Here is a 24,605-nt window from a genome sequence, read left to right as displayed (position 1 = left end):
GTAACCAAGGTGCTTTTGTATAGCTTGTGACATTTTGGTTAACTCGATGAAATGGTGGGTTCCCTTAAAGGAGGAAACCCTGTGTATGCTTGACTGGAATTCAGCGTGAAGTTAGAGGAAGGTGGGGAAGGTAAACACAGTGTAAAATCCACTGAAGCTCATTTGTCTTAGTTTTGTGTCCCCGTCGCAGCCAGCGAACAGCCCACCAGAGTGGGTTCACAGGTTTTGGCTTAATTGAAAAATAAATAGAAATTCTTAGGTTAAAGCTGTTATTTTGTAGCTGGGTTATTAAGAGTCCAGATCACATTGCCTCCTGTCAGGGTTCATCAAGAATTTCTTGTTACTTTTTCCTCCTAGGACCTAGTGCAGGGTATCTCACATCCTATACATGTTTAAGTTTCTAAATAGAAATTGAAACTGTATTTAAGGGTGAAAGGAAACTTTAGTTACAATTCTCATCTCCAACAGCAACAATAATAGGAATTGACATTTCGAGATCAGGATTCTCTATAGAGGAGTTTAAAAGTGTCTTCTAGTAATAATTTGTGTGAATTCAGATATTTTAAATTTGTTATTAGTGATGGGGTAATTAAGACTGGAGATTCACACTTACAGTTGGTAGGAATAGTTTTGGATTTTTTTTCCCACACAGGTTTTCATTCCCCTAGTAATGCTGTTTATGCTAGTTGTTCTTAAAGCAGTTACAAAAATTCACTCTTAGTTTTGGGAAAGAATTCTCCAACTGCTCCTTTCTTTGTATCTTGTTTAGGTGAAAGTTTCCCCTGTGTTCTTTCAAAATTTGAAAGAAATTTTAGATGTCAAAATACATGTTCTTAATTCATTATAATTCTCTTTTGGAGTAAAGCAGGCTTTTACTGTTTACACTTATTTCCGAGTTGCCAGAGATTTCTTCCTGTGTTTCCCCATTCAGTCTGGGCTGCCACAGTCAGGCAGAAAGTGAGAGCACACTTTCTGTCTTGCATCTGTAGTGAATTCATTATTCTTGTGTAGACTTTTTAGTTTTAAAATTTTGTCTTCACCTCACTGATGTTAGTCCCAGCAGCGATATTCCTTTTTAAAGTAGCACAAAACGACACTGACCCGCAGGGTGCTGGCCGGTGGAGGATGGACGCCATGGCCTGACCTCCGTGTGGGTGGCCGGGGCCAGGGGTGTCCCTGCACTCACCACGCACCTCTCGGCCTTGTGGGAGATGACACCTGGTCTTTCTTCACTGGACCAACTGTGCTCACGTTGGTAAACCACCATCCTGACATACTGTTAATTTTGTCAAGTTTAAAATCGAGTTCTAATCAAGATTCAGAAACTCAGTGTGTCTCTGCTTGAGGACGTGGATCCGTTTTTCTTTGCCCCCCAACTCTTGCCACTGTTTTACAGTCATCTCAGGCCTTACCTGCGCCCTTAACCTGGAGGTGCTTTAGATGTGCGTATTTGTGTCACAGATGATCAGTCTGACACCATTAGGATTTAAAAATGGTACGTGTTTCTGAGGGGCAGATGAAACGTGCGCCTGAAAGAGCCGTGTGGCTGGAAGAGGCCGCTTTTCATCTCTGCTCGGGAGCGTAGGCGGGTGGCACCCACGTCTGCCTCCTCGGCTCCCGCCTGGACAAGGGTTGGAAAAATGCACGATGTGTGCAGTCACCACTGCTTGCGCTCGCGGAGGCAGGAAGGGATGCGGAAGAAACTTGACTATCTTCGGAGAAGGAGATCAGGGTTGGCGTTGGGAGAGACAAATGAAACTTGTTTTTCAGTTTTTATTCTTCTCTCCTGTTGGATTTTTTTTCCTTTGTCATATCAGGTTATTTTCACACTAAATAAAATACAGCCCTTTAACACCCGGGGATAGGGATGGGTCCCTTCCGCTCTGCTCCACCCACCAGACCGCACTTCTTGTCCACGTGGAGCCGGGAGGGGCCGCTGCCGCCCAGCCTGATGGTGATGCGCAGAAGGTGGAGGCCGTTTCCCCGCGGCGGGACTTTTACGACAGACTTAGGTGCAGCCCCGCAGCCCGGTCCTGGAGGGGGAAGGCGGCACCCCCAGGGAAAGCATCTCTGAGGCTTGCTGAGCCCTATTTCAAATTCCTCTCTGAGGCGGAGAGGTAATAACGGAGTCCAGAGCAGTTTCCAGGCAGAGTGTGGCGGCCTCATCAGATACAGCTTTGCGGCCTGGCAACTTATAACGAGGGTGGCATGTAATTAGAAATTGTCCCTGTCTTTTCTGAGTGCTGATGAAAACCATGGCTCAGAGGTTAATTCGAATAATAATTAATATTGGTCTCTGTCAGTACAGGGTGGTAATGAAATCTCTCGTTATTTGATGACTTTGACTTTAAATGTTGGGCGAGGAGTGGGAACGGCGTTACTCCTCACACTAATTGTGGGGAGACGCCGACAACGGAATGCAGAATGGCCAAGTTTGCTGTTCGGAAGGTGCCGGGCACGAAATTTCATTGTAGCCTGTGATTGCTTGCAGTTGAGCCTCTAACACGACATGGAGTTACTGCTGTGACTTTGTTTCCTAAAGTGACAGTTACTTAGAGTGACATTAGGCAGGTTTTCCCCATTTCCTACTGTACGTAGTGTTGGTTGCAGGCAGCATCGAATGACCCACTGAATCCTGGCAGGTTACATGTGCACGTTAATCCAAAGACAAAAACATCAAGTGGCCGGAGAGCCTCAGGTGTCCTTTTCAACCTTGAAAGTCAAGGATTCTGTCCACCGGTGCATCACGTTTGCTGAAGATTTTTTCATACATAGAGTTGGAAGTTGACAAATGAAGTAGAAGATACACTGCGGATGGGAGGAGTCATTTGGAGACGCGTGCGTATCTGTTAATACAGATCAGCTGTAGCTTTGCAGACCTGTCAGTGCTAAGTAGAGTTGTTTGGCTGGAATGGTTTTGGTGGAAGGAAGATGTTCAGGCAGGACTGTTTAAAAAAAAATTACAAATGCTAACTGAATCACTTTGTTGTGCATCTGAAACATTGTAAATCAACTATACTTAAAAAAAATTTTAAAAAGTTACAAATGCTTCACTGAGCAACCTGCTCTGAAATCAGTTTTCTGTTTTGAAACGGTTGGTGAGTCCCTCCAGCAGATTCTCTAAGGGTCGTGCTTGGTGTCAGTCCAAGAAACATCACTTTTTGCAGAGAAAAGTAACAATGAGAAAAGGAATTGTATGAAGCCCGAGGGCCTTAAGATGCTTCAGGTGCCCAAACAGTAGAACCTTCCTACCACATGGAAGTAGACAGGGCAGTAGCATCGGCCGCCACGGACCTTTCACCAGGTTCGTTGACTCAGGGCCAGTCTTGTTTCCTTCACACCCACCTGCTTCCCCTATGCTCTGTATTATTTAGAAGCAAATCCCAGACAGTGTATTATTTTATTTTAAAATATTTCAAATATGTGTCACCGAAAGGAAGGACTTCTCTCCGAACTAAATTGCTGTAGAAGCCTGTGTGAATACTTTACGGGGGTTTCTCTCGTTTTAACTCAAGGCAGGGCTGTATTTGAGGAGCGGCGTGGAAGCACGTTTTCCTCGCTGGGATGAGGGTGGTGGGTGACAGGCAGTCTTCGTGCTGTTGGGAGCAGTAGGTTTCATTTGATTTCAGGAGCAATCACAGTTCTGAAAAGAGATGGACGGGATAAAAACACTTTTATTTACAAGGGCAGCGTTCTCTGTAGGGTGTGGGTGTCAAGACCTTCGGAGGCCAGAGGCTTTGGGGAAGATGGTCCCAGTTGGTGAGATCCTCTTCTGCAACCATTGCTGTTTGGGGTAAACCAACAGAGACTGTGGGAGGAGAAATTGTGGAAAAAGCATCACACTGCACTCAAAGTGACCTCCTTTCCCCCCCAAAGCCCCATCTTGTCACTTCTCTGCTTAATACCTTGTGTCAGCTTCTCACTGCCTTCTTGCAGATCGGGAATTTGATGTGATTTCTAAGGCTTTTTCACCCCTCAGCCCCTTCGGGACCCTCACTTTTCTGTCTTGGCCTTGAACGTTCTGCCCTCTCTGCCCCAGGTGCTGTGCAGGCCGCACTCTGTTGGAGCCCCGGCCACCTGCCCTCCCTCACCTGCCCCTCCGTTGCCCCTGGTCCTCTCTCTGGGAGACCTGCCCTGGCTGTTGCCCTGCCTCTAGGCCTCAGTGGTCTGTTCTGCTTTCACTGTCATTACCTGCGGGGACGTGGAAATACCAGAGCCTGGAGCAGCTCAACTCTCATCAGAGATGTGCTCTGTGAATGGTGGGTGGATGGATGGATGGACTTAACAGGCCAGCAGGGGCGGTGGAGGGGTGTGGAGGTGCAGGTGACGCAGGGGGGAGGGAAAAGGAAGGAGATTCCCCTGGCAGGGGCAGGAGGCAGAGAGAGAAATAGTCTGTCCGAAACATTAGTTTTTCGAGTTTACGGGATGGCTGCCTGCACGTCTCCTGGGACTACGGAGGACTGTGACTGGGACATGAGGGTCTTCCAGGTGACATGAAGAAACAGCAGTGACGCTGGCATGAGCTGCCTCCTAAAGGAGATGGGGGTGAACAGCTGACAGCGTGAGGCTGCTCTCTGGGCTGAGTCCTGGTTGCTAGGGACGGCTGACCCTTGTTCTCTTAGCACGTTGATCGTCGCGCCACGCAAGTCTGGGTGGCAGCTGTGTTTCCTCAGAGGCACCCGACCCGCAGTGGGCGATCAGTGTGTTCACAGCTGGCTGTATCCCTCGTAGAATCAGTAGAATCCACAAGACTGCCCTGCGCGAGGGGGCCTGGCGGCCCACAGACGGCCTGCGCGCACCGGCTTCTGTGTGGTGAGGGGAGCGTCCCGGCCTCCGGCTGCGGGTGGGTTCAGGCAAGTGAGCCTTTGAAACACCTTGGAACAAGGCGTCTTCATTTTCTCTATATGGTGACACGCTCCCTTAAGAAAACAAGTGGAAAAACCAAAAGAAGCCACGTGAGAGAGTGGAAAAACCCCCAAACCTGGGAAGGAAATCTCGGCTCCGGCCCTGCTCCCAGCACTGCTGTGTACAGACAGAGCACCTGCGGGTTCAGGCCTCTTCCCTGCGTTCCTGAGAGGCGGGAACACACCCTTCACCGCCTGTGTCCAGGCCCGGGTGTGGTGCGAAGGGGGGCGGGAGCCGGGGACACGGTGCCTCCGCGTGGCTGGAGCCCGGGACCCTCCCTGACGCCCCCTTCCTCACGCACGGCAGGCGTCACACCTGTCCTCAGAGCCCGTGGGTCCGCCTGCTGACTCTGCCGAATCCGACGGCTTCTGCCTCCCCTTCCGCCACCGCCGGCGTGGCCGGGTTTCCTGCTGGGGCTCCTGTGGCAGCTCCCCGGCTGGTCCCCCTGCTGCCCAGCCACCTTCAGTCCGTTCCCTCGGGGGAGGCCGCTCGCGGCTCCTGCACCCTCTGCCCGGGGCCCCCCAGATCCTCAGTTCCAGATCTTTGAAGGCCTCTTCCGGGAGGTTCCCCTGCCTCCACTTAAAATTGCACCCCTTCCTCCAAACTGCCTGTCTCCTTTCTGTGCCGTGGGCGTTCCCTTGCTTTACCTCCTAGTTATTTTACCTCACTTTGCTTGTTAGCTCTGACTCTCTCCTCACTGGGCCGGAGGTCGGCTCCACTAAAGGACAGCGTTGCTGTCTGGACTTTCGCGGCTGCGTCCCCAGCGCCTGACACGTGGCGGAGGCTCCGTGAATGGTTCTTACGTGAAAGTCCTTGGCTGTTAATGGCCGGAGGGAACGAGGGTGTCAGTCTGCTGCTTTGTGGCACACGTCACTGGCAGGTGAAACGTCACGGAAGACAGCAAATACCGTTATACCGCGGTGGCTTTCAGAAATCAGGCGTCTCTCCTCTTCGTAGGGCCAACATAGCAAGCTGATTAGCGAGCTAGACTCTCCCCCTTCTGTTTAGACTCAGGTTAAGCCCCTGTGGCCGGAATAGCGCTTTGGCGGTGGCGTGTCTTCGTCAGGGCTTTGCGTCGGGGGCGGGATGTCTCTCCGGCCTGTTTGCTGTTGATGTTTGGTTCGATCATTTGGTGAAGATGATGCCTTCTGTCTTGAAAGGGAGATTATGAGGACTCCATTCATAGCCTTAGTTTATCATTAGGTTGAATTGCAGTGATTTGCTTGCTTGAAAATGAAGGAAGGTGCGTCACTGTGGTGTTTTTGCTTAGTTACTCGTCATTACAATGTAAACACTCCGTTTAGTTGTTACACTTGCTTTCTGTGTAGAACTTCTTCAAGAGCTGAGAATTGCTTTGCGTTTATTTGAGCGTATGTTTTGTTTATGCAGAGAGAGTGACTGTGGCCTTGACACAGACGGGGCCTTGGCTGTCACATAAGTGGCCCTGGTGTCTTCACTGGTTCTCTCTCCTGGTCACCCTGCCACTCAAGTGGTTAGCAGCTGTGCAGGGGTGGGTGGGTGGGGGGAGTTGAAGAGTGTGAACTAACTAGCCGTGCAAGTTGGTTGACGTTAAGTCTGATCACACGTTCATGGCTAACACTTTGAATTCTGGGCCACCCCTTGAGAAATGCATGATACTCTTTGGATTTGGGAAAGAACTGGTCACCTGTTGGATAGGAATCTTTGGAGATGACAGACTTCCTTTTTGAATCAATTAAGTCTGAGTTATGATTTCAGATGAGTAGACTGAAAATACTTTCTTTTGAGCTTCCAAAGCAGGAATATGGAAAATTTGGACATCTTTCATTATGAACTTCCACAATTGTTAAGAAATTTAGGCAGGTGGATTGGTTTTATACCTTTAGAATGTTTGGAGCATGTGTGGGGTTTCAAAGATTCATAAACCCTTTTTTCCCCCCAAAATTCCCTTGAAAGTGAAATGTGTGTCAGCCGTGAACCGACACAATCTTTTATTATTGGTGTTGATGGAATATGCCAGCTCTGGATTGTCTTGCTTGTGAATTGTCACTTGATCAGCTCTTCATACTTGGGGGGGCCCTGGGGCAGGTGCACAGGGCACACGGGTGTGCCCTCGGGGGCTCCCAGCCCGCAGACCCTCATCACAACGTGCAGGGTGTGAGTGCAGTGAAGGAAGGTGGGGGGCATTGAGGGCAGACCACGGGCACCCCCGGCCCCACGGCTGCTCCTGCTGGCCTGGGAGGAAGCCGAGACGTGGGGAGACTGAGTGACCCAGCAGCCAGGGCCACCAGCTACATGGAGCTGGATGGAGCCGGGTCAGCTCGACGGAGGGCAGAAATGGTAATAGATGATTTTTCTGGTATCCGGCTGATTGCAAGTATGCTTATTCCAAAATACTCACACCATAAAGCAAGTCTGCAGTGGAACGTGTGAGAGCCCCAACCCCAGTAAACTCTGGCCCATGAGTTACTCTTCTAGGTTTTTAGCAGGAGGGAGGTTCCCACGGCCGTGCATCTGTACGTGCGTAACTCCCTTTGCTCACAGTCCTGGGGCCGATCTTTTCACGTCCGTACAGAGAGCTCTGCTTTCTCTTTTCGAACTGCACAGACAGCGGCACCCTGTGCCGTGTCGCTTCATTTCCCCGCCCTCCTTTAACCGACATTTAGGTCATTTCCAGTGTTTCCCTGTTGAAAACAGCGCTGCCGTGGAGATTAGCCCTTTCGTACCTCTCCACGCACCTTCAGGGTACGTTCTGAGGAGGCGGGGGCGCGGGGTCCCCGGCCGAGTCCGTTTTCCCTGGGCTGCCTGTCCTTCCCGCGGCGCGCGGCTTGCCCACCGTTTCTGCGCCGGCCGCTGGGGACGTTGCCGTCCTTCGCGGGTGTGGGGGGTGCACTTCTCCCACAGGCAGTGAAGCCGAGTGCCTTCCACGTGTCTTTCGCTCTCTCGGGTTTGCTTCCTTAGCGCCACTCTTGCGCCCCGCGGCCCCCGGCTGGGAGCGCGCTCTGTGGTTGAAGGTCAGTGGCGAGCCGTGCCCTTCCCTCCCTTGTAGGAGAGCTCGGAGGCTCTGGCCGCCGGCTCTGAAAGCTGTCCGCAGGGGAGGGCCTGGGCCAGCAGTGCCGGCCTTGGCTGGGGGCCTGAGCATTCCCCCCAAAGTCAGTGAGGGGCCGCATCGTGTCACCCCAGGTCCGTATGTTGAAGCCTCAATTTCATGGAACTATTTGGAGCTAGGCCTTTATGCAGGTATTTACGGTTCAGTGAGGCCGTATGGGTGAGGTCTTAGTCCAATAGGACTGATGGCCTTCGAAGAAGAGAAATATTTCTCTCTAACATCTTTCACACAAAGAGGTCAAGTGAGCAATGACAGCCACGCACAGGCCAAGGGAAGAGGCCTCAGGATGAAACTTGAACCTCTCCAGTTCCTTGGTCTTGGACTTCCAGCCCCCAGAACTGTGAGGCCTAGATCCCAGTTACTCAAGCCGCCACCCGCCTGTGGTACTTGGTTGGCAGCTCTGGAGGGTGGGTGCCTGCCTGGGGCACCATCGTTTCCATGCCATCGGCCCATTTGTCAAAACCACTGGGAGGGCTTGGTGAAACACAGATTGCTAGGCTAACCCTAAGAATTTCAAAGTTAGTAGGTCTGGGCTGGCCTGAGAAATGAACTTCTAACAAGCTCCCCCTTGGGGAGCACTCAGTCACCTGCGGAAGGGGTTCCAGACAAGTGCCCGGAAGGCTTGGACAGGGATATTTGGTGCTGCCACCCACCTGCGCAAGTCTCAGAGACTCAGCTCATCCTTTGTGAAACGGGGATAATGTTTGTATCGTTTATCTAGGGTCATTGAAGCTAAGATAAGTAAATAAAAGCTTTGGGTCCACCTGATCTTCAGACAAAGCGGTGGGGCTGGGGAAAGGTGCCTTCTCGTCAAAAGAAAGGAACAGACGGAATGGAGGCGTGAGTACTTAAATGATAAAATATACAGCAAAGTAACGCATCTCCTTCCCTTTACACACTGGACACGCTCGATCATTTGGCTGGCTGCTGCGGGGGCCTTCTCTTCCCCTCCTGCCCTTCTCTGCGTCCCTCACCCGACTTGTCTTGAAAGCTGGGAACCTCAGCCAAGGGGCCTGTGTTGCGGATGCTGGCTTTCCCCTTCCAAGGATGTCTGGGGCTCTGGTGATTGTGGCATCAGAAATTACCGAGTTTCTAGTTCTCCATGGGTAAGACTGCCTTTTGTGGCTGGGTATTGTGTTTGAAAGGTCTTTTTTTTCTTTTTTTCTTTTTTGGTTTTGTTTTCGTTTTGCCATGTTCAAAATGTTTTAGAATGCAAAAGTTTGCATGTGTGTATATAATTACTGACATATTACATTTTCAGCAATGTTGTTGACCAGTAATGAGGATGTTGATCATTTACAGCCATGGTTATCAAATTTTGTGGTCTCGTGGCCACTTTAAACTCCTATTGAGAACCCCAACGAGCTGTCGCTTGTGTGGGTAATATCTATTGACACTGTACTCAATATGAAAGCTATTTAAACATTTCATTAAGTTAGTTTTAAATAACATTAAATCGATGACATGCTAATAAAAAGAATATAATTTTTATGAAAAATAATTACTTTCTCAAGTAAAAGTTTAATGAGAATGAAGGGCATTACTTTATATATTTTAATTGAAAATTTTTAATGAAGTATAGTTGCTGTACAATATTATATGTTACAGGTGTACAGTATAGTTATTCACAATTTTTTAAAAGTTATATTCCATTCATAGTTGTTTTGAAATGTTAGCTCTAGTCTCCATGTTGTACCATATGTCTTTGTGGTTTATTTTATGCCTAATAGTGCCTCTTAATCCCCTGCCCAGGTATTACCCCTCCCACCATTACTTTATATTTTTGTAAGTCTCTTTAATGCCTGGTTCGAGAGAAGACAGGTTCTGATAGCTGCTGTGCATTCCATCTGTTGTAATGTGTTATTTTGGTTGAAGAACGTGTAGAAAATCTGGCATGCAGATATGTAACTGAACAGGGAAGAACATCTGAATGGCCTTTGCCGATGATTTGATACTACACTAAAAGTATAAGGAGTAATTTCTTAAAGGTTGGTTGCAGGAGGGAGAGTATAGCTCAAGTGGAAGCATGCATGCTTAGCAGGCATGAGGTCCTAGGTTCAATCCCCAGTGCCTCCTCTAAAAATAAAACTAATTACCTCCCCTGCCATGCCCTGCCAAAATTAAAAAAAAATTTTTTAAATAATATGATAATAAGTGAAATTTAAAGAACCCCAAAAACTTGTTAGAAAAAAAGAGCATTGCTATTAAAAAAAAAGGTTAGCTGCATTGAGGAATCTGAAATCATGTCAGTGAAATTTTTGTATTTGCTTTCATTAAAGTTCATTAATATGTTTCATAATTTGAATGGATCTTTTATCTGTGCATGGTTTTGTAACATCATGTGTTACTAATTTGGAAAATAAGTATTTTCAAAAATATTCAGTAAATTACATAAATCTTTCAAATGTTGACATATTTCATTACACAGTATTTAAAAAAATCACATTTGTTAATACCACCACCAGTCTAACCGGCAGCGTCTTTAAATACTGGGATGCTGTCAAGTTCATGAGTAGAGTGGGTAGAGGTTTTTCCAAAATTCTCATTTTTGCTTTGAAAGCTCAAACTAAAATCATTGGCAACAAAACTGTTCATTGTTTTCCTTGAAGTGACAGACTTATTTTGTTCATTTTTGAGAAAATGTCTGCCAAATGCTCAAGCCTGAAGAACCATAGTTTGTCAGTTGTTTTTCCCCCCACAAGCGAAAACGGTGTTCTTTGAAAAAAGCTTGCAACTCAGCCATGCAGCCTCCCTCGGTACCTGCCTGGAACCTGATGGTTTCCGACGTGACCCGCCCTCTAGAAGGAAGCAGGCATGCAGCAGTGATGGTGGAGCGCAGATGTCCGTGTGTGTAAAAGTGCTAGTCAGGGACGTTTAGGGGAGGCAAGTGCAACGCTGGTTAAAAGGAAAAAAATCCTCATAACATAGTTGACTTAATACACCAGAAATTATGCAGATGAATTTGTTTCCTTCAGCGTAGTGACCTTGGAGACAGGACACCACATTCAGTGGTAACGCCAACGGTCAGAGTGCTTTTCAGATGTCACCTTATTTGGAATTGCTTCAAGTTGTGACTTTAGCTTACTCCATAGCTTGTGTTTGGATGTACTGTTTTAAAACTATTGCCTCAAAGTTCTGTTAATGTTTCCCCAATGATACGTAAATACAGTTGTCTGGTCTGAGAGGACACTGTTGCCTGAGAACAGGGAATGGGAGGGGGCAGTACATTCCTTAGCAGCTTAGGATGTTTGTTACAGTAGCATCAGCACCAGCCTTGGGGTCCGAGCCAGGGGCCGGGTCTGACCTCCCGGGTGACCTTGAACAAAGCATTCACCTTCTCACTGCTTCTGTGTAATGTCAAGTGATCGGACTAGGACTCCAGTCTTTTATTGCTCCTTCCCGTTCTGTGATTCCAGGTTCTGAAGGCAGGAAAGCAGGATCTCCCCCCTCCCCCAGTCTCGGCGGGTGGCCTGCGGGGGACTTGCGCTGCAGCCTTCCCGTCCCTTTCCACCGGCCCTGCATCCCTCCTCCAAAGGTAGCCGGTGAGGTTGGTGCGGAACGTGCGGAGAGCAGTTCACCTTACTGTCTGCCGTGTGCGGGGCGGTCTGTGACCGGCCACTCGCGACAGATGAATGAGGTCACATCTAAGCAGTCCACTGAAGGAGAGGAGGGAACACTTATTTTCATGTTTTCATAGACGAGGAAGCCGAGGTCCAGAGCTGCTTTCATGTGCCTGAGGCAGCAAGAGTGTGGTCAGCCCGAGCTGCTTCCCCCGGATTTCTACATGCTGCGTGCTCTGCCTCCCTCCCCGGTCCTGGCCCGGATCTTTCTTCCTTCATTTGTGTCTCTGTGACTGTTATAGGCTTTTCTAAAGGGTTGAAGAAATGTCCCAATTGGGCATCATTAACCTCTGTTGAGACATGGTGATTTTATAAATGTTTAACATTAATAAACTTAATTTTTGACAATGGTCAATAACAGGTAAAGATGAGAAAGTGCTGATGTGACCCCATAAACATGTGTTGGAGTGGGGTCTGACCAGGGTTGTTAGACACAAAAAGCGAGGGCAGGTAAGCTTGGGGGTGAGTTCAGAAACAAGGGACAGGGGTGCTCAGGCAACATTCCCGTGTTTCCAGTTTGCCTTTTTGTATCAAGAACTAGACACTCACATTATCGTGTTTTGTGTGTTGAAAGATCTCTGCTTTTTGTATCTTTCAACAAGCACATCCGTGCACCTGCTCATCCTGGCCACGGCAGTGAGTACTGGGATCAGAGGTGGGGTGAGAGCGTTCCTCTGGGAGCCCGGGGCTCCGGTGGCTGGAGTCTGCAGGGAGGAACCGCTTGGCTTTCCGGCCAACACCAGGCACCCAGGAGAGGACCCGTGTGGGTCCGAGGCCCCTTCCTCGGGGTGTGCCGGCAGGCGGCCTGCTGCCCTGGCTGCGCTTCACGGGGGGCTGCAGCAGAGGGACTCGCCGGGACGCCCCTTCATAGCGCTGCAAGCAGACATGTTCTGAGAAACGACGGTTTCGTCGTCTTCCTATGTAAACCAGGTGCTAACTTACCTTTGGGGAGAAACAGTTGCTTTACAATTACTAGTGGTTTGGATATTTTTCCACTTAAAACTGAAAGCCTCGTTATTTCCATGATATATGTGTGTTTGATTTATTTTTATAACCACTTTTTATCAATTATCTGTGCTTCTTGAGATTTTATTTTTCTGTCGTTAGAAGTGTGGATTTCAGAAGAGGACAGCTGTACTTGGGGTTCTCACTGCGAAGCTACTTAGCGGCTCAGGGTGGAGGGGTGTTCGCTCGCTGTTTTTGTTCAGCCCCTTTCCGCCTCCCTGCCCTGCAGATGAGAAACCGGGAGCCAAGAGACTAAGTAACTGAGTCAAGGCCACACAGCTTGGTCCACCTGCTCTGCGTGTCTCAGTCTCTCCCGTTAGAGGAGAAAGGGGTCGTCCACTCTGTGCACTGAGTGTGTGCCAGGAGCTTTATGCAGACAGCCTCGTCCTCGTGAATTAGAGGGAGGTGGCATCATCTGTGTTTGACAAATGAGAAAGGGAAGCTCTGGGGCTGAGTGTCATTTCAGAGTTGGTCTCAGACCTTAGTGGGCCTGGAGGGTCCTCTTACTCTGCCACTTTGTTCTGTTGATTCTTGGATTCTTTTGTGGTTCCATACAAATTTTAGGATTGTTTCTTTGAAAAATGCCATCAGGGGCAGGAGGGTATAGCTCAGTGGTAGAGCATGTGCTCAGCATGCACGAGGTCCTGGGTTCAATACCCAGTATCTCCATTAAAAAAAAAAATTAATAAATAAAACCCACTCCCCACCCCCAAATCCCCAAAATAAATTAAAAAACAAATTTTTAAAAAGGCATTGGAATTTTGGTAAGGATTGTAGGTTTGTAGATTGCTTTGGGTAGGATGGACAGTTTAACAGTACTAATCTTCCGGTCCATGAACACAGCATCCCTTTCCATTTATTTGTGTCTTCTTCAGTTTCTTTCTTTAGAATTCGCACCTCACCACCACCCTCACCCTCCGAATGCGAGCCAGTTGAAGCCCCTGGGATGAGACCACGTTCTCTTGTTTGTCTTTACCTCTGCACCCATCCCTCTTCCTGTCCCAGTGGAAATAGCGGATTCTGCCTCCTGCGCTTTGGGCCTCTCCCATCTCCCCTCTTCAGAGATGCGGGCCCTGGTTTGTCCCTTCTGCGTGCTGCTGAGATCTCCTGCCCTTCGCGCCTCCTCCTGGGACGGTTTGCACGCTTGACCTAGCATGTGCTTGCGTAGTGCTTGTAAGTGACGGGAACTGTCCCAGTGCTCTGCAGTTATTAATGCAGTCCGTTCTCATCACCCCCACTTCATATTGAGGCACAGAGAGACCAAGGAACCTGCCCAGGGTTACTTGACTTGTGCTGGAACTCAGTCCCATGTCTCTCTGGTGGGTGGACAAATGCTGGTCCTTGGTCTGTCTGCTTCCACCACTGCCCGGCTTTCTCTTCCCCTTCTCTGTCCGAAGTTGGGAGCCGTCTGTACTGCCCTTCCCCTCCCATCGTCACCCTAACTGAGCACTTTAGCGTCTGCCCTCCCTGTTTTAAAGACACCACTCTTCACAGTCATCGATCCACTGGTGGAGTCTGATGGTCACTTTTGTTTTCTTGCTTCTTTCTCGATAGCGTTCGAACTTGTTGGTCACATCCTTCCTACAGCCTCTCCGCGGTGTGTGGGTCTGTCTTACTGGCTGACTCGTCCGTTGGCTCTGCCAGTGTCGGTGTCCTTCAGAACTCTGTCCTTGTCCTCTCTGTAGACTATGTCTGAACACACTCTCCGGGTGATATCTGCTCTCAGACTTGGCCTTCCTTCCATTTCTCAGTGACTTGAACGGCCGTGTCTTCAGCGCGACTTTCTCCCTGGGGTGCTCCTCACTTTGAGATCGTGCTGCAGACTGGGTAGCTCCTTGTGGGTTTTCCCTGCGTCTCTCCCCTGCTCCACATCAGTTCTCCTCCACTTCTGTTCCCTATATCTCACTGCATGGTACCACCATCTGCTGGTTACCCAAGCCAGAGCCCCCTCATCCTAGACTCTTCCTCACCCGCCAGCATCCATTCAGGAACCAAGTCCAGTGGTTGGGTAGCTCTGTCTTTTGAGTGTCTCCATCCCCATTTTTGCTGCACCAGCATCTCCTTCAGACCGGTCTCCGTGGCCCTAGTCTTGTAGAATCCCACCTCTCCCAATCTGTGGTCCACATTTTAGTAAGGAAGGAGGACTTTTTCCTAAAATGTGCATCTTCTGAATGGGTAGAGGAGGTATGATATATATGTACAATGGAATATTACTCGACTATAAAAAAGAATAAAATAATGCCATTTGCAGCAACATGGATGGACCTAGAGATTATCACACTAAGTGGAGTAAGTCAGACAGAGAAAGACAAGTATCATATTGTATCACTTATATGTGGAATTAAAAAAAAAAGATACAAATGAACTTATTAACCAAAACAGAAACAGACACACAGGCACAGAAAACAAACTTACCATTACCGAAGGGGAAAGGGTTGGGGGAGGAAACATCAGGGGTTTGGGATCAACACATACAAACTACTATATACACAACAGATGAGAAGGATTTACTGTATAACGCAGGGACTGATAGTCAATGTCTTGTAATAACCTATAATGGAAAATAATCTGAAAAAATATGTATATAACTGAATTACTTTGCTGTACTCCAGAAACTAACACAATATTGCAAGTCAATACCTCAGTGAAAAGACAATAAAGTAATATATACATCTTTCTAAATAGCATAGCTTAAAAAGTTTGACTTCTCCATGAATTCAAGAGGAATGACAAGCTTTCATGATCTGGCCCCTACTGACGCCAAGCGGGGTGTTGGCAGACGTCTTATTGTATGTCTCTGCTTCCCTGCGCCTCTGAACTGGATGTCAGGCCACTCTGCCTTCCTCCTGCCCGGACCCTGTACCTGCCAATCTTCCCCTTTGCCCTTTAGGTCTCAGACTAGACAGAGTCTCCTACACCAGCCCAGCCTGTGAATTTTCTGGCACGATGAAAAGTCTACCGAGCTCTTTGTTTGCTGTGTCCAGTTCTGTAGCCACTAGCTACGTGTTGAGCACTTGAATATGGCTGGCGTGGAACAGGAACTGGACTTTAAATTTTACATAGTTCAAGTTAATTTGAATTTAAACAGCCACGTGGGGCTCCTGGCTCCTGACCGGCCAGCGCAGGGACTGCGGGAAGGGGTGCGGAGTGCTGCTGGACATTCTTATCGCACAGATAAACGTGCCCCCGGGACGACACGGGAGCTGGCAGTATTGGGGAGGGTCGGAGGAAAGTTCACAAAAAAAAATTCATCAAGAACCCGGAGCATAGTTACATGGACACACAAGACTTATAATGCAGAAAAATAATTTTACTAAAGATGATTTATCAAGAACCAGTTATTTTCAGCATGTTCACATGGTTACGTTTAGAACACTGGACTCACATCTGAAATTCTTAAATATAAGCTGTGGCCCAAAGGGACCAGGTGACATTAATAATCAAAATGTACTTCAAACACTGTAGATGCCAGATCACATTATAGTTTTTCATGATACTTGGATTGTTAGCAAATCCTGATGGGACTTAACAGGTAAGAAAGCAGTGTGCAGAGAACTTTGGCCTTTTTGGAGAAAAGGCATTCAAATATAATGAGCAGTAAGGGACGTTTAATGCATGTCTTTCCTGGGTGCTCCCGTGCACGAGTGGAGCATCCAGTGGGGAGAGGAGCTTGCACCAGCCCCTGTTGCTCTGGGAGGCTCACCCCAAAGGCTGGACTGGTCATTATGCAAAAACAGAGTTGGAAAGCTAGAAGATTGTCACCAGCGTGTGGTTCTCCTTTTCCGTGTCACAGTACCAGTGAAGAGCTGGAAGACGCTTTCATTCCCTGCCCCAACTCAAGCCTCCCTGCCTCCCTTGTGTGAAAAAAAATCTTAGGAAGTCAGTGCCGTTCATTGATTTTCCTGCGTGTTTGTGGCTGGAGGAGGGGGCGTTAGAAAAATACTGAGATGCTACATAGTGGCTCATTCCCTAAAACATTTTGGGGGCACTGGGTCTGGTGTCAGGGATACAAAATGGGAGGCATAAAGTGTGGGGTCTTCCAATGCACTCGCCTGTCTGGGCATGCTGGTGCATTTATAGAGACAGTAGGGGAACAGTTAAACGGTTCCTGATGAAAGGAACACTAAAATACAGTCTATATTCGCAACAGGACATAATTTAGTCAAAGAAAAACATGGAAAAATAGAAAGAAGTCTTTTAAAATTAAAGCACCAGAAAATCTAAATTCATTTCACAACAAAGTTATAAATGATTCTGATAGGTTTAAAACTACTCACTACCAAGTTGGTATGCATCCAGTAAAAATTATTTGGATACCGATGAACTAAACAATTTCAAGTACCAAACGGTATTTAAAAACTTTCATCTTTACCATGGTGAGGAAAACCCTTTGTTCTCACTGTTCTAGGAAGACAGAACTTCTGCGCTAAGGCGCCTTGGCAGCTGGCCGGCTAGATCCCTTGACAAGTGACCGAACCAGAGCACGGAGGGCATGTGAGGGTGGTTTTGAGGTAGAAACTTGAGATACGTGGTCTGTCAGAACCTTTTTTTTTTTTAAATGGAGGTACCGGAGATTGAGCCCAGGAACCCACACACGCTAATAAAAGCACGCTCTCTGTACTGTCCCCTCTTCCCCGCGTCAGAACAGCTTCTGCTCTTTCTAGGTTTGAGATGCCGCCTGGAAAATGTTGTGTATGCAGTTTTCTATTTAATGGGGCACTTTGATTTACATACAGGATCTTAAAGGCTGTTTGAGAAAATTTAAGATTTTTTTGGTCATAGCCACTGGTCTTTAAAGGCACTAAATTCTCAGTAGCATAGTTGGAAACCTTTACTTACAGTCTTCAGAATTGTTTTATAGGAAGAACTGTGACTATTTTCAAACCATCTCGGAAGTGGGCATGAAGTAGAGAATCTGGTGTGTTTAGACACCTGAAAGATGCGGGGAGAAACCTGAAGAGCGTGGGAAGGTGTTGGGTGGGTGTAGCATGATGCAAATGCTATCACTGATGAACATTATTCAGACTTCCTTGTCTGGGTCACAATTTTATTAGCAACTGATGTATAATATAGTCCAACACTTGAAAACCACACAGATGAGTGGGTGCCTCAGTAAACCCCGTATTTTAAAGCTGAGTAGGTGTCTAATCCTTGCTGTATTCTTTGATTAAATGGAGTACAAAATTCAATTATAAGGCTTCATTGGTAGCCTTAAATGATCTCAGTCGCCTTCATTATGTGAAATGAATGTCGCCCCTGGTAGTAGCTCATCTTCTCACTTTTCCTTTTCTCACATTCCAGTCTCTCTTACTTGCTAACTTGCGGTGAACTTAATGTTGATCTGTGATCAAAATGAACGCCATATAGAGATTTATAACCACATAATAGGATCCCTTTTCAAGCCGAAAAACAAAGTTCACCTGCGAGTTAGAATGATAGCCTAATATCACGAGTCTTGTACACGCGTGTAAAAAGTACCTAAAATTGGCTAGTTGAAAACGTGCTGCAGGTCATGACAGTCAGCTTTCAGTGCCGAAGAAGAGTATGGTGGTGCACTAAAATAATAGAATTCATTACAGAACGTATTGTAGCTTTTTTGGGGAAAAGAGTTAGTTTTCCCTACATTGCACAGCTATTTGGGAGAAAGAGGCTCAGAAGATTTCTGGGTAATGAAGAGCTGGGCCAGATTAGGGTTGAGCCTTTGCTGTGGATGCAGGAAAATATGAGCAGAGTTTATGGGTGAAACTTTTGTCTTTTATTTTACGTTAATGTGAACGAAGACATTTACTTTGGAGAAAAGAAGTATCAGGCTTATTTAGCTGCATGAAATGGGTAGTGTTTATGATCAGTGATTTTACTGTAATAGTTCTTGATAATGGTTTTGATTGTCAGATGGTTTTGATTATGGTGGCACTGTAGAACCTGCCTGTATTTACAAGTGTACATACAGGGAAAAGTTTCCAACTTGTTCTAAGTCAGGGTGATTATGAAATAATGAATGCAAAACTGCTTACTGTATATTGCAGTCTTAATTCCACTTCCTTTGTCAAATGTTACTTATTTGAAAGAGTAATTTAATACTGTAGTCACTGAATAAGTTACATTTGTTTTCTTCCATTTTTTTCTGTCTGTAGATGTACCTTTCTGAAACTATGTGCAGTTTTCCAAAATACTTCTTCCAAAGACCTCCTCAGTCCTCTGCAGTTCTGTTTCGCTTTTATATTGCTTGCTTCCCTAATGGAAATGTGAGTTTCTATAATTTCTGTGTATTTCTCTTTTGCATGAAATACGGCATCTTAGAACAGTCTCCAGGTCACGGTGTGACCTCTGCCCTTGGCGTCCTGTGACACTTGACCTGGCTCGGTGCTCAGGTTTATTCGTGATGGATAAGGCTGCCTTCTCATCATGTGTGCTCTGCTCTTGCAGGGAAAGTAGATAAATTATTTTCAGCTGCGGTGTTGCCAAAGGTTTTTTTTTTTTCCTTCCCTTAAGGAAAAGAATGTTGGTAGTGTGTATCAAAGAAGGCTGTTTATACTTTTTCTCTCCTTGCATTTTAACTAGGCAGAATTGGGGTGCAGTATTAAGCTCCCCCGGGCTATGAGACAAGGTTCCCTTTTCATCTTTCCAGAAGCCTTTTTGTAAATTTATTTTTTTGGGGGGTAATTAGGTTTATTTATTTATGTATTTTTAATTGAAAGTACTGGGGATTGAACCCAGGACCTTGTGCATGCAAGGCATCACTCTACCACTGAGCTACATCCTCCCCCCTTCCAAAGCCCTTTTAAAATGCAAAAGAATGTAGGAAATTGCCAGATCACAGTTAGTTAATCTGTGACAACTGTAGTCTGTATACTTGTATACCTACTGGCGCGGTTCTCACAGGAGCAATTGGCTGTTCCCCGTTTTTTCAACCCCTCTGCACGTTGCCCTGGGCGTCCATCCTCCAGTAACTCAGGGTCGCTTTGTAGGACCTGGACACGGTGGCCCTGGGCAGCTCCTTCCTTTCCTCCTTCTGTTCTCTCACTTCTTGTAGGCTTGGCCTCACCCAGGTGTGTGTGCGCATGAGTGTGTCAAGTCAGTAGCTTGAAATAGGTCTAGAGTGAGTGGGGAAGTAGATTTTCAAATAATTTTTTTTAGTGGGTTAATAAACACGTGGTGTCATCTGCCTTTGTAGACCAGCCAAGTTTTGTTTGTCTAAACTATCCCAGGATATTTTACAATATTAAGCAAGATACACCAGCAGGCAACACATTTTGTAAAATTTATATTGCTCTTCCCTTACTCTGCCCTGTAAACGTCCTTGCCAAGTGGGTTGAAGTACATTTCTGAACTTTGATTTTTCCCTATCCCAAATAAATTACACATACACACATTTCCATTTTCTTATTTCTGGACCTGTCTTTCTTCATTTGCTTTTCCCCTCTACAATAAAAGTTAATTAGGATAGCATTGAAAATTTCAGGGATAGACTCACATATTTTACCCAGATGCAAACCTGACTCACGTGCATGGATGTGGTGTGTGTGGCTGTGTATGCAGGTGGTCCTCACTCCCCTTCTCCCACATCACACTGGGTATTTAGAGTGGTCTCTTGCTGGGCCACGCTCAGTTGCATAAGGAAAGCAGATCGATCACCCTGGAAGCGTTTTCCTAGTGTCTGCGGTGGGATGAGCAGGTCGGCTGTCTTCTCGGTGGGCTTCGTCTTTGGAGGAGTTAGTTTCAGGGAGTGATAGTTCAGGGCTGAACTGCAGGGTGTAAAGGTCGTTTTCCAAGGAACACTGGTTTCCATAGTTCTTGTGCTTTAGTGGCAACACTTACATAAGGGCAGTAGGCACCTTTAGGCCAATTGAGGGGGAAGAAAAAGAGTGCTGTACCTGTGCACCCAGTACAAACTGTGAGCTGAGTGCTGTTTCGTTAGTGGCCTTGAAAGAAAACATATCAGCCCCAGGGCTCTCATGTAGGAAAAAACCCATCTTTATCTGAAAGCTGCTCAGAATAGCCAGACTCCTCAAAGTTATGTAGAAATAACTGAAATATTTCTGCAAGAAACCTATGAAATAGGGTCTTATGCAACACAGCATTAGATATTAATGTTAACTGCATTTTTTTTTGTCTTGCAAAAATGACTGTCAAGCAGATGGACGCCTCTTTGAAATTAAACCGCTTTTAGATATCCACTCTTTGCAAACCATTACCTATTAAAACTTGTCGCTGAGGGTTATTCCTCATTCTTTGGATGAGGTCAGTATTGTTTCTTTGTCGGTCACAGACGCTAAGACTACCAGTCCTTGAGTGTAAGATGGCACGTCTTTGTATTACTTGCTTTGTACTTCTCTGGGACCTTGGTTATTCCTGCTCGTCTGTAGCTCGAGTTGCCTGGAGTCTGAGAGTGGGACTTCCCAAACCTTCCTGTGCGCAGGAATCACCGGGGGCGCTGTGAATACAGTGTGCACTCCAGGGCCGGAGGTCTGGGGTGGGTCCACGATGCTGCGTCTCTTACCAGCTCCTGGGGTGCCAGTGGCTCCAGGACCCCCCGTTCTAAAGGCAGGGCTCCAGCCTGCAGAGAGAGAGGCCGGTGAGGAACGGGAACAGCCCCGTGCCTGGTGTTTCTGTAGCTCTCGCCCTCGGCATGGTGGGAATCCTGGGGGCGTCAGAATCAGCTCGAGGGCCAGGGTCTGCGGCTCAGTGGGGGTGGGTGGGAACCAAGGAACTCAGCCAAAAAAGAGGCCAGGCAGACGGCGCAGCGAGGGGTGCGAGGCAGGTGTGGCGGGAAGGAAGGTGTGAGGAAGTGAGCGGAGAAGTTGGTCAACTCCCCGGGCCTTGACAGGCCTGGCCCCGGGGGTTCCTGACGGTTTCAGAGGCAGAGGCAGGGGGCTGGGGGGTGGAGGTGGAGAGGCCGCCGGGGATCCGAGGACAGTGCTCCTTCCACCCTGCCGGGTGTCTGGGCTCCATCCTGAGAGCTAGGGAGCTGCTTTAAGGATTTTGATATGGGGGGAGAGAGAAGATGCGTTTTGGGTCTTAGAAGGTCATTCAGTCAGCTGTGTGAACATGCTGAGACCAGACGTGGGAGGACCAGTCAGCCTTTAAAGTTTTGTCCTTCACGGGGCCAAGAAGGCCTGTGACCTCAGAGACAGTAGGCGCTGGTGGGATGAGGTAGCCTTGTGAGATACTGGGGAGGAGAGCCGGCAGGTGGGTCATGGACTGGGCGTGCAGTGTGTGCAGGATGTCCGCAGGCCTGTGTTAGCACGCCGGCCGCACGGGGCGGGGCCGCGTCTGTGCACTTCTGTACACCCAGTGCCCGTGAAATGCTTTATGCAAAGCAGGCCCTCATTAAATATTTTTTTAAGTGAATGGACAATGGGAAGGAAGGATGGTGGTTTTTCCATCACTTGGCAAGTGAAAAGGGTGCATGGGGAAGGCTGACGCAGCATTAGTCTGCACAACATCAATTCTTAAGCATAGTTTTCCCTTTTAAAAAAAAATCTATCTCAGCACAACTGGAGGCTACCTAGTGGTATAAATGGAAGCTAACTATAAATGCAATTCTTACTTCCTTTTTTTGGTTTTATTTTTCGTGTGGTGCTAGGGCTAACCTAGACCTTCTGAAGGACTTCACATCCTTTTTTGTTCTGTCTGCATCTTTTTCTTCCAAAAGAATAGTGAATGAGAATAATGCACAAAGCCACTAAGAAAAATAGTGGCCTCATTCTAGCTGTGTAGATTTTTGGTTGTTAAAATTAAGCTTGCAAATACTTCATGAAAGAGTGATGGTAGTACGGCACCTGTAAGGGAAAAGGATTTTGAAATTGATTAGTCCTAAGTGTCTGAATTTTGTATACTTGAGAATTATTCCCAACATAATAAACATTATTTACTAAGAAATAGGAGTATATGTTGGGAGATACTAAGACAGGAGAAATTTTATAGGTTGAAAATATAGTTAACATGAAGTATAATGTATGGAAAGAATACTACATACAAGGAGTAGGTATGAACCTTTGAAAGAACACTAATCTCTGAGCAGGAGAGTATTCCTCATCAAAGAGAATTGCTACTTTTCTTTTTAATTGGAGTATAGTCGATGTACAGTGTTGTGTTTCTGGTATACAGCAGAGTGGTTCAAATATATATATATGCATATGTTCTTTTTCAGATTCTTTTCCATTGTAGTCGATTGTAAGGTACTGAATATAGTTCCCTGCGCTCTACAGTAGGACCTCGTTGTTGCTCCTGTTTAAATGGTCTTTGACTGAAAGAGTGTTACCTCCAGGAGGAAACCTGCAGCAGTGCCTTCCGCAGAATTTTCTGCGGTCATGGACATGTTCCACGTGTGTGCAGCCGCCACCAGCCGTGTGCGTCTGTTGAACACCTGAAATGTAGCTTGTGCGACTGAGCAACTGAATTTAAAATTTTATTTAGTTTAATTAATTTAAGTTACAACACGTGGCCAGTAGCTGCTGGGTAGGATGGCGCAGCCATCGTGTATCGGCATTGCCCGGACAGATGTGCAAGGAAGACAGTGCGGTCTGGCCTGGGATGGGGGTCCAGGAAGGGCATCATTTGGCCCATGGGGCACACCTGGAACTGACATCAGCAAGCTGATGCCGGTAACTTGGCGGCATTTCCTGACTCTCTATCTGGGTCACTGTCCTTTGGATCGATGCCTTCTCCCACAGCAAGCGGTGGCCTGGGCAGACTTCCCCCTTCCCCAGGCGGCCGCCTGGGGCCACCGGTGGGGAGCGCGGTCGGCAGGCCTCGTGACCTCCCTGAAAGGACTTGCACTGTGAGTCCTTCCCCGTCCTGACGTGACTTGTAACCTTGATGATGGAGAGGCATCTTCCCAGGATGTGCTGCGGGTGGTGAGGTGTGTGTCTCCCCTACAGATGCTGGCATGTGCTTCCCCTAGTCCCAGGAATCATGGTCACAGTTAATGTCCGTGCCTCGGGCTCTTTGGAGATGGAGGAGAGAAAGGTAAAGAGAACAGTGACACATCAGGCTATGTAACACTGAACTAGACTTACACGTCTAAAGGGCAGCTACCTTTTGCTTCCCACTTGCCCCATGTGCTGGGTATTTATGAGAAAGTGGATGGCGTGGTTGGCGTTCTACATATGTGGTCAGACAAAGAGTGGCCGAGCTATAGGCAATATTTTGCTCGTGAAAGGGGTCTTGTATTCACCCATCTGTTTTCTAGCTTTCCCGCCCACTGTGGTACCAGATCAAAACCCGGTGGCACAAACACTGTCCTACTTTAGGAAGAGGGCAGTGGTGAAGCATTGTTTGTGTAAGCTTTGGGAAGCCAGAAATTCACCTCGAAGTGTTAGTACGTGTGTTTACACAACTCTTTCTTTCACCTGGGCGTGTTGCGCACCCCTGCTTGGTCCCTGCTGTGCTGCGTGCTGCGTGCTGCGTGCTGCGTGCTGCGTGCTGCACACTTGTTTGTGGATCTGCTAGTTTGCACCCTCCTTTTTCCGCAGAATATTGACCAGGAGCCTCCATAAAGTGCTGGTAGGTGCTTGCCTCCTAAAAGTTACACACAGCAGAAATAAACGTTTTCTCGAAAGGAAGCTCTCTTCTGTTAATGGTGGTTTCACCAATTGTTTGAGTGACTTATCTCTGGATAAAACACGTCTAGTCTTGGCTTTCAAAATTTTGCCCTCACTGGTGAGTTGCCATTTCATTTAGACGTTTCTCCTTTGTCTTCGGGAATTTTTGTCGTTAAAATGTTTTGTAGAAGATGTTTGCTCCTCTCAGTCTACTCAGAGGGTTTTTTCATCTGTAAAATGAAGAGGGGTTTGGATTAGAAGGTTTCCAAGCTGCTCGCCAGCTCGGAATGTTCATAGCTGGTTTCACAGTGAGTCTCCACCGTGTCAGCGATTCTGTGGGTCGAGCTGTCGCGTTGTGCCCTCCTCACCTCCAAACATAAGTGCCTTCTGAACTCAGGAAATACTTGCCAGTGGGGCACCGAGCAGAAACTTAAATTATTA

General features: G+C 47.3%; 1 protein-coding gene and 1 non-coding gene across 3 annotated transcripts in view; one reads left to right on the top strand and one right to left on the bottom strand.

Moving 5' to 3' along the window:
• Positions 1 to 24,605, top strand: part of CHD7 (chromodomain helicase DNA binding protein 7) — a 170,414-nt gene that overhangs the window by 27,671 nt on the left and 118,138 nt on the right. The window lies entirely within an intron of this gene.
• Positions 19,311 to 19,381, bottom strand: TRNAA-UGC (transfer RNA alanine (anticodon UGC)). The gene has a single exon. It is a non-coding gene; the product is annotated as a tRNA-Ala (tRNA).

Source organism: Vicugna pacos, chromosome 29 (genome assembly GCF_048564905.1).
Source record: "Vicugna pacos chromosome 29, VicPac4, whole genome shotgun sequence".
Classification (NCBI taxonomy): Eukaryota; Metazoa; Chordata; class Mammalia; order Artiodactyla; family Camelidae; genus Vicugna; species Vicugna pacos.
This window is presented reverse-complemented; position numbering and strand designations above follow the sequence as displayed.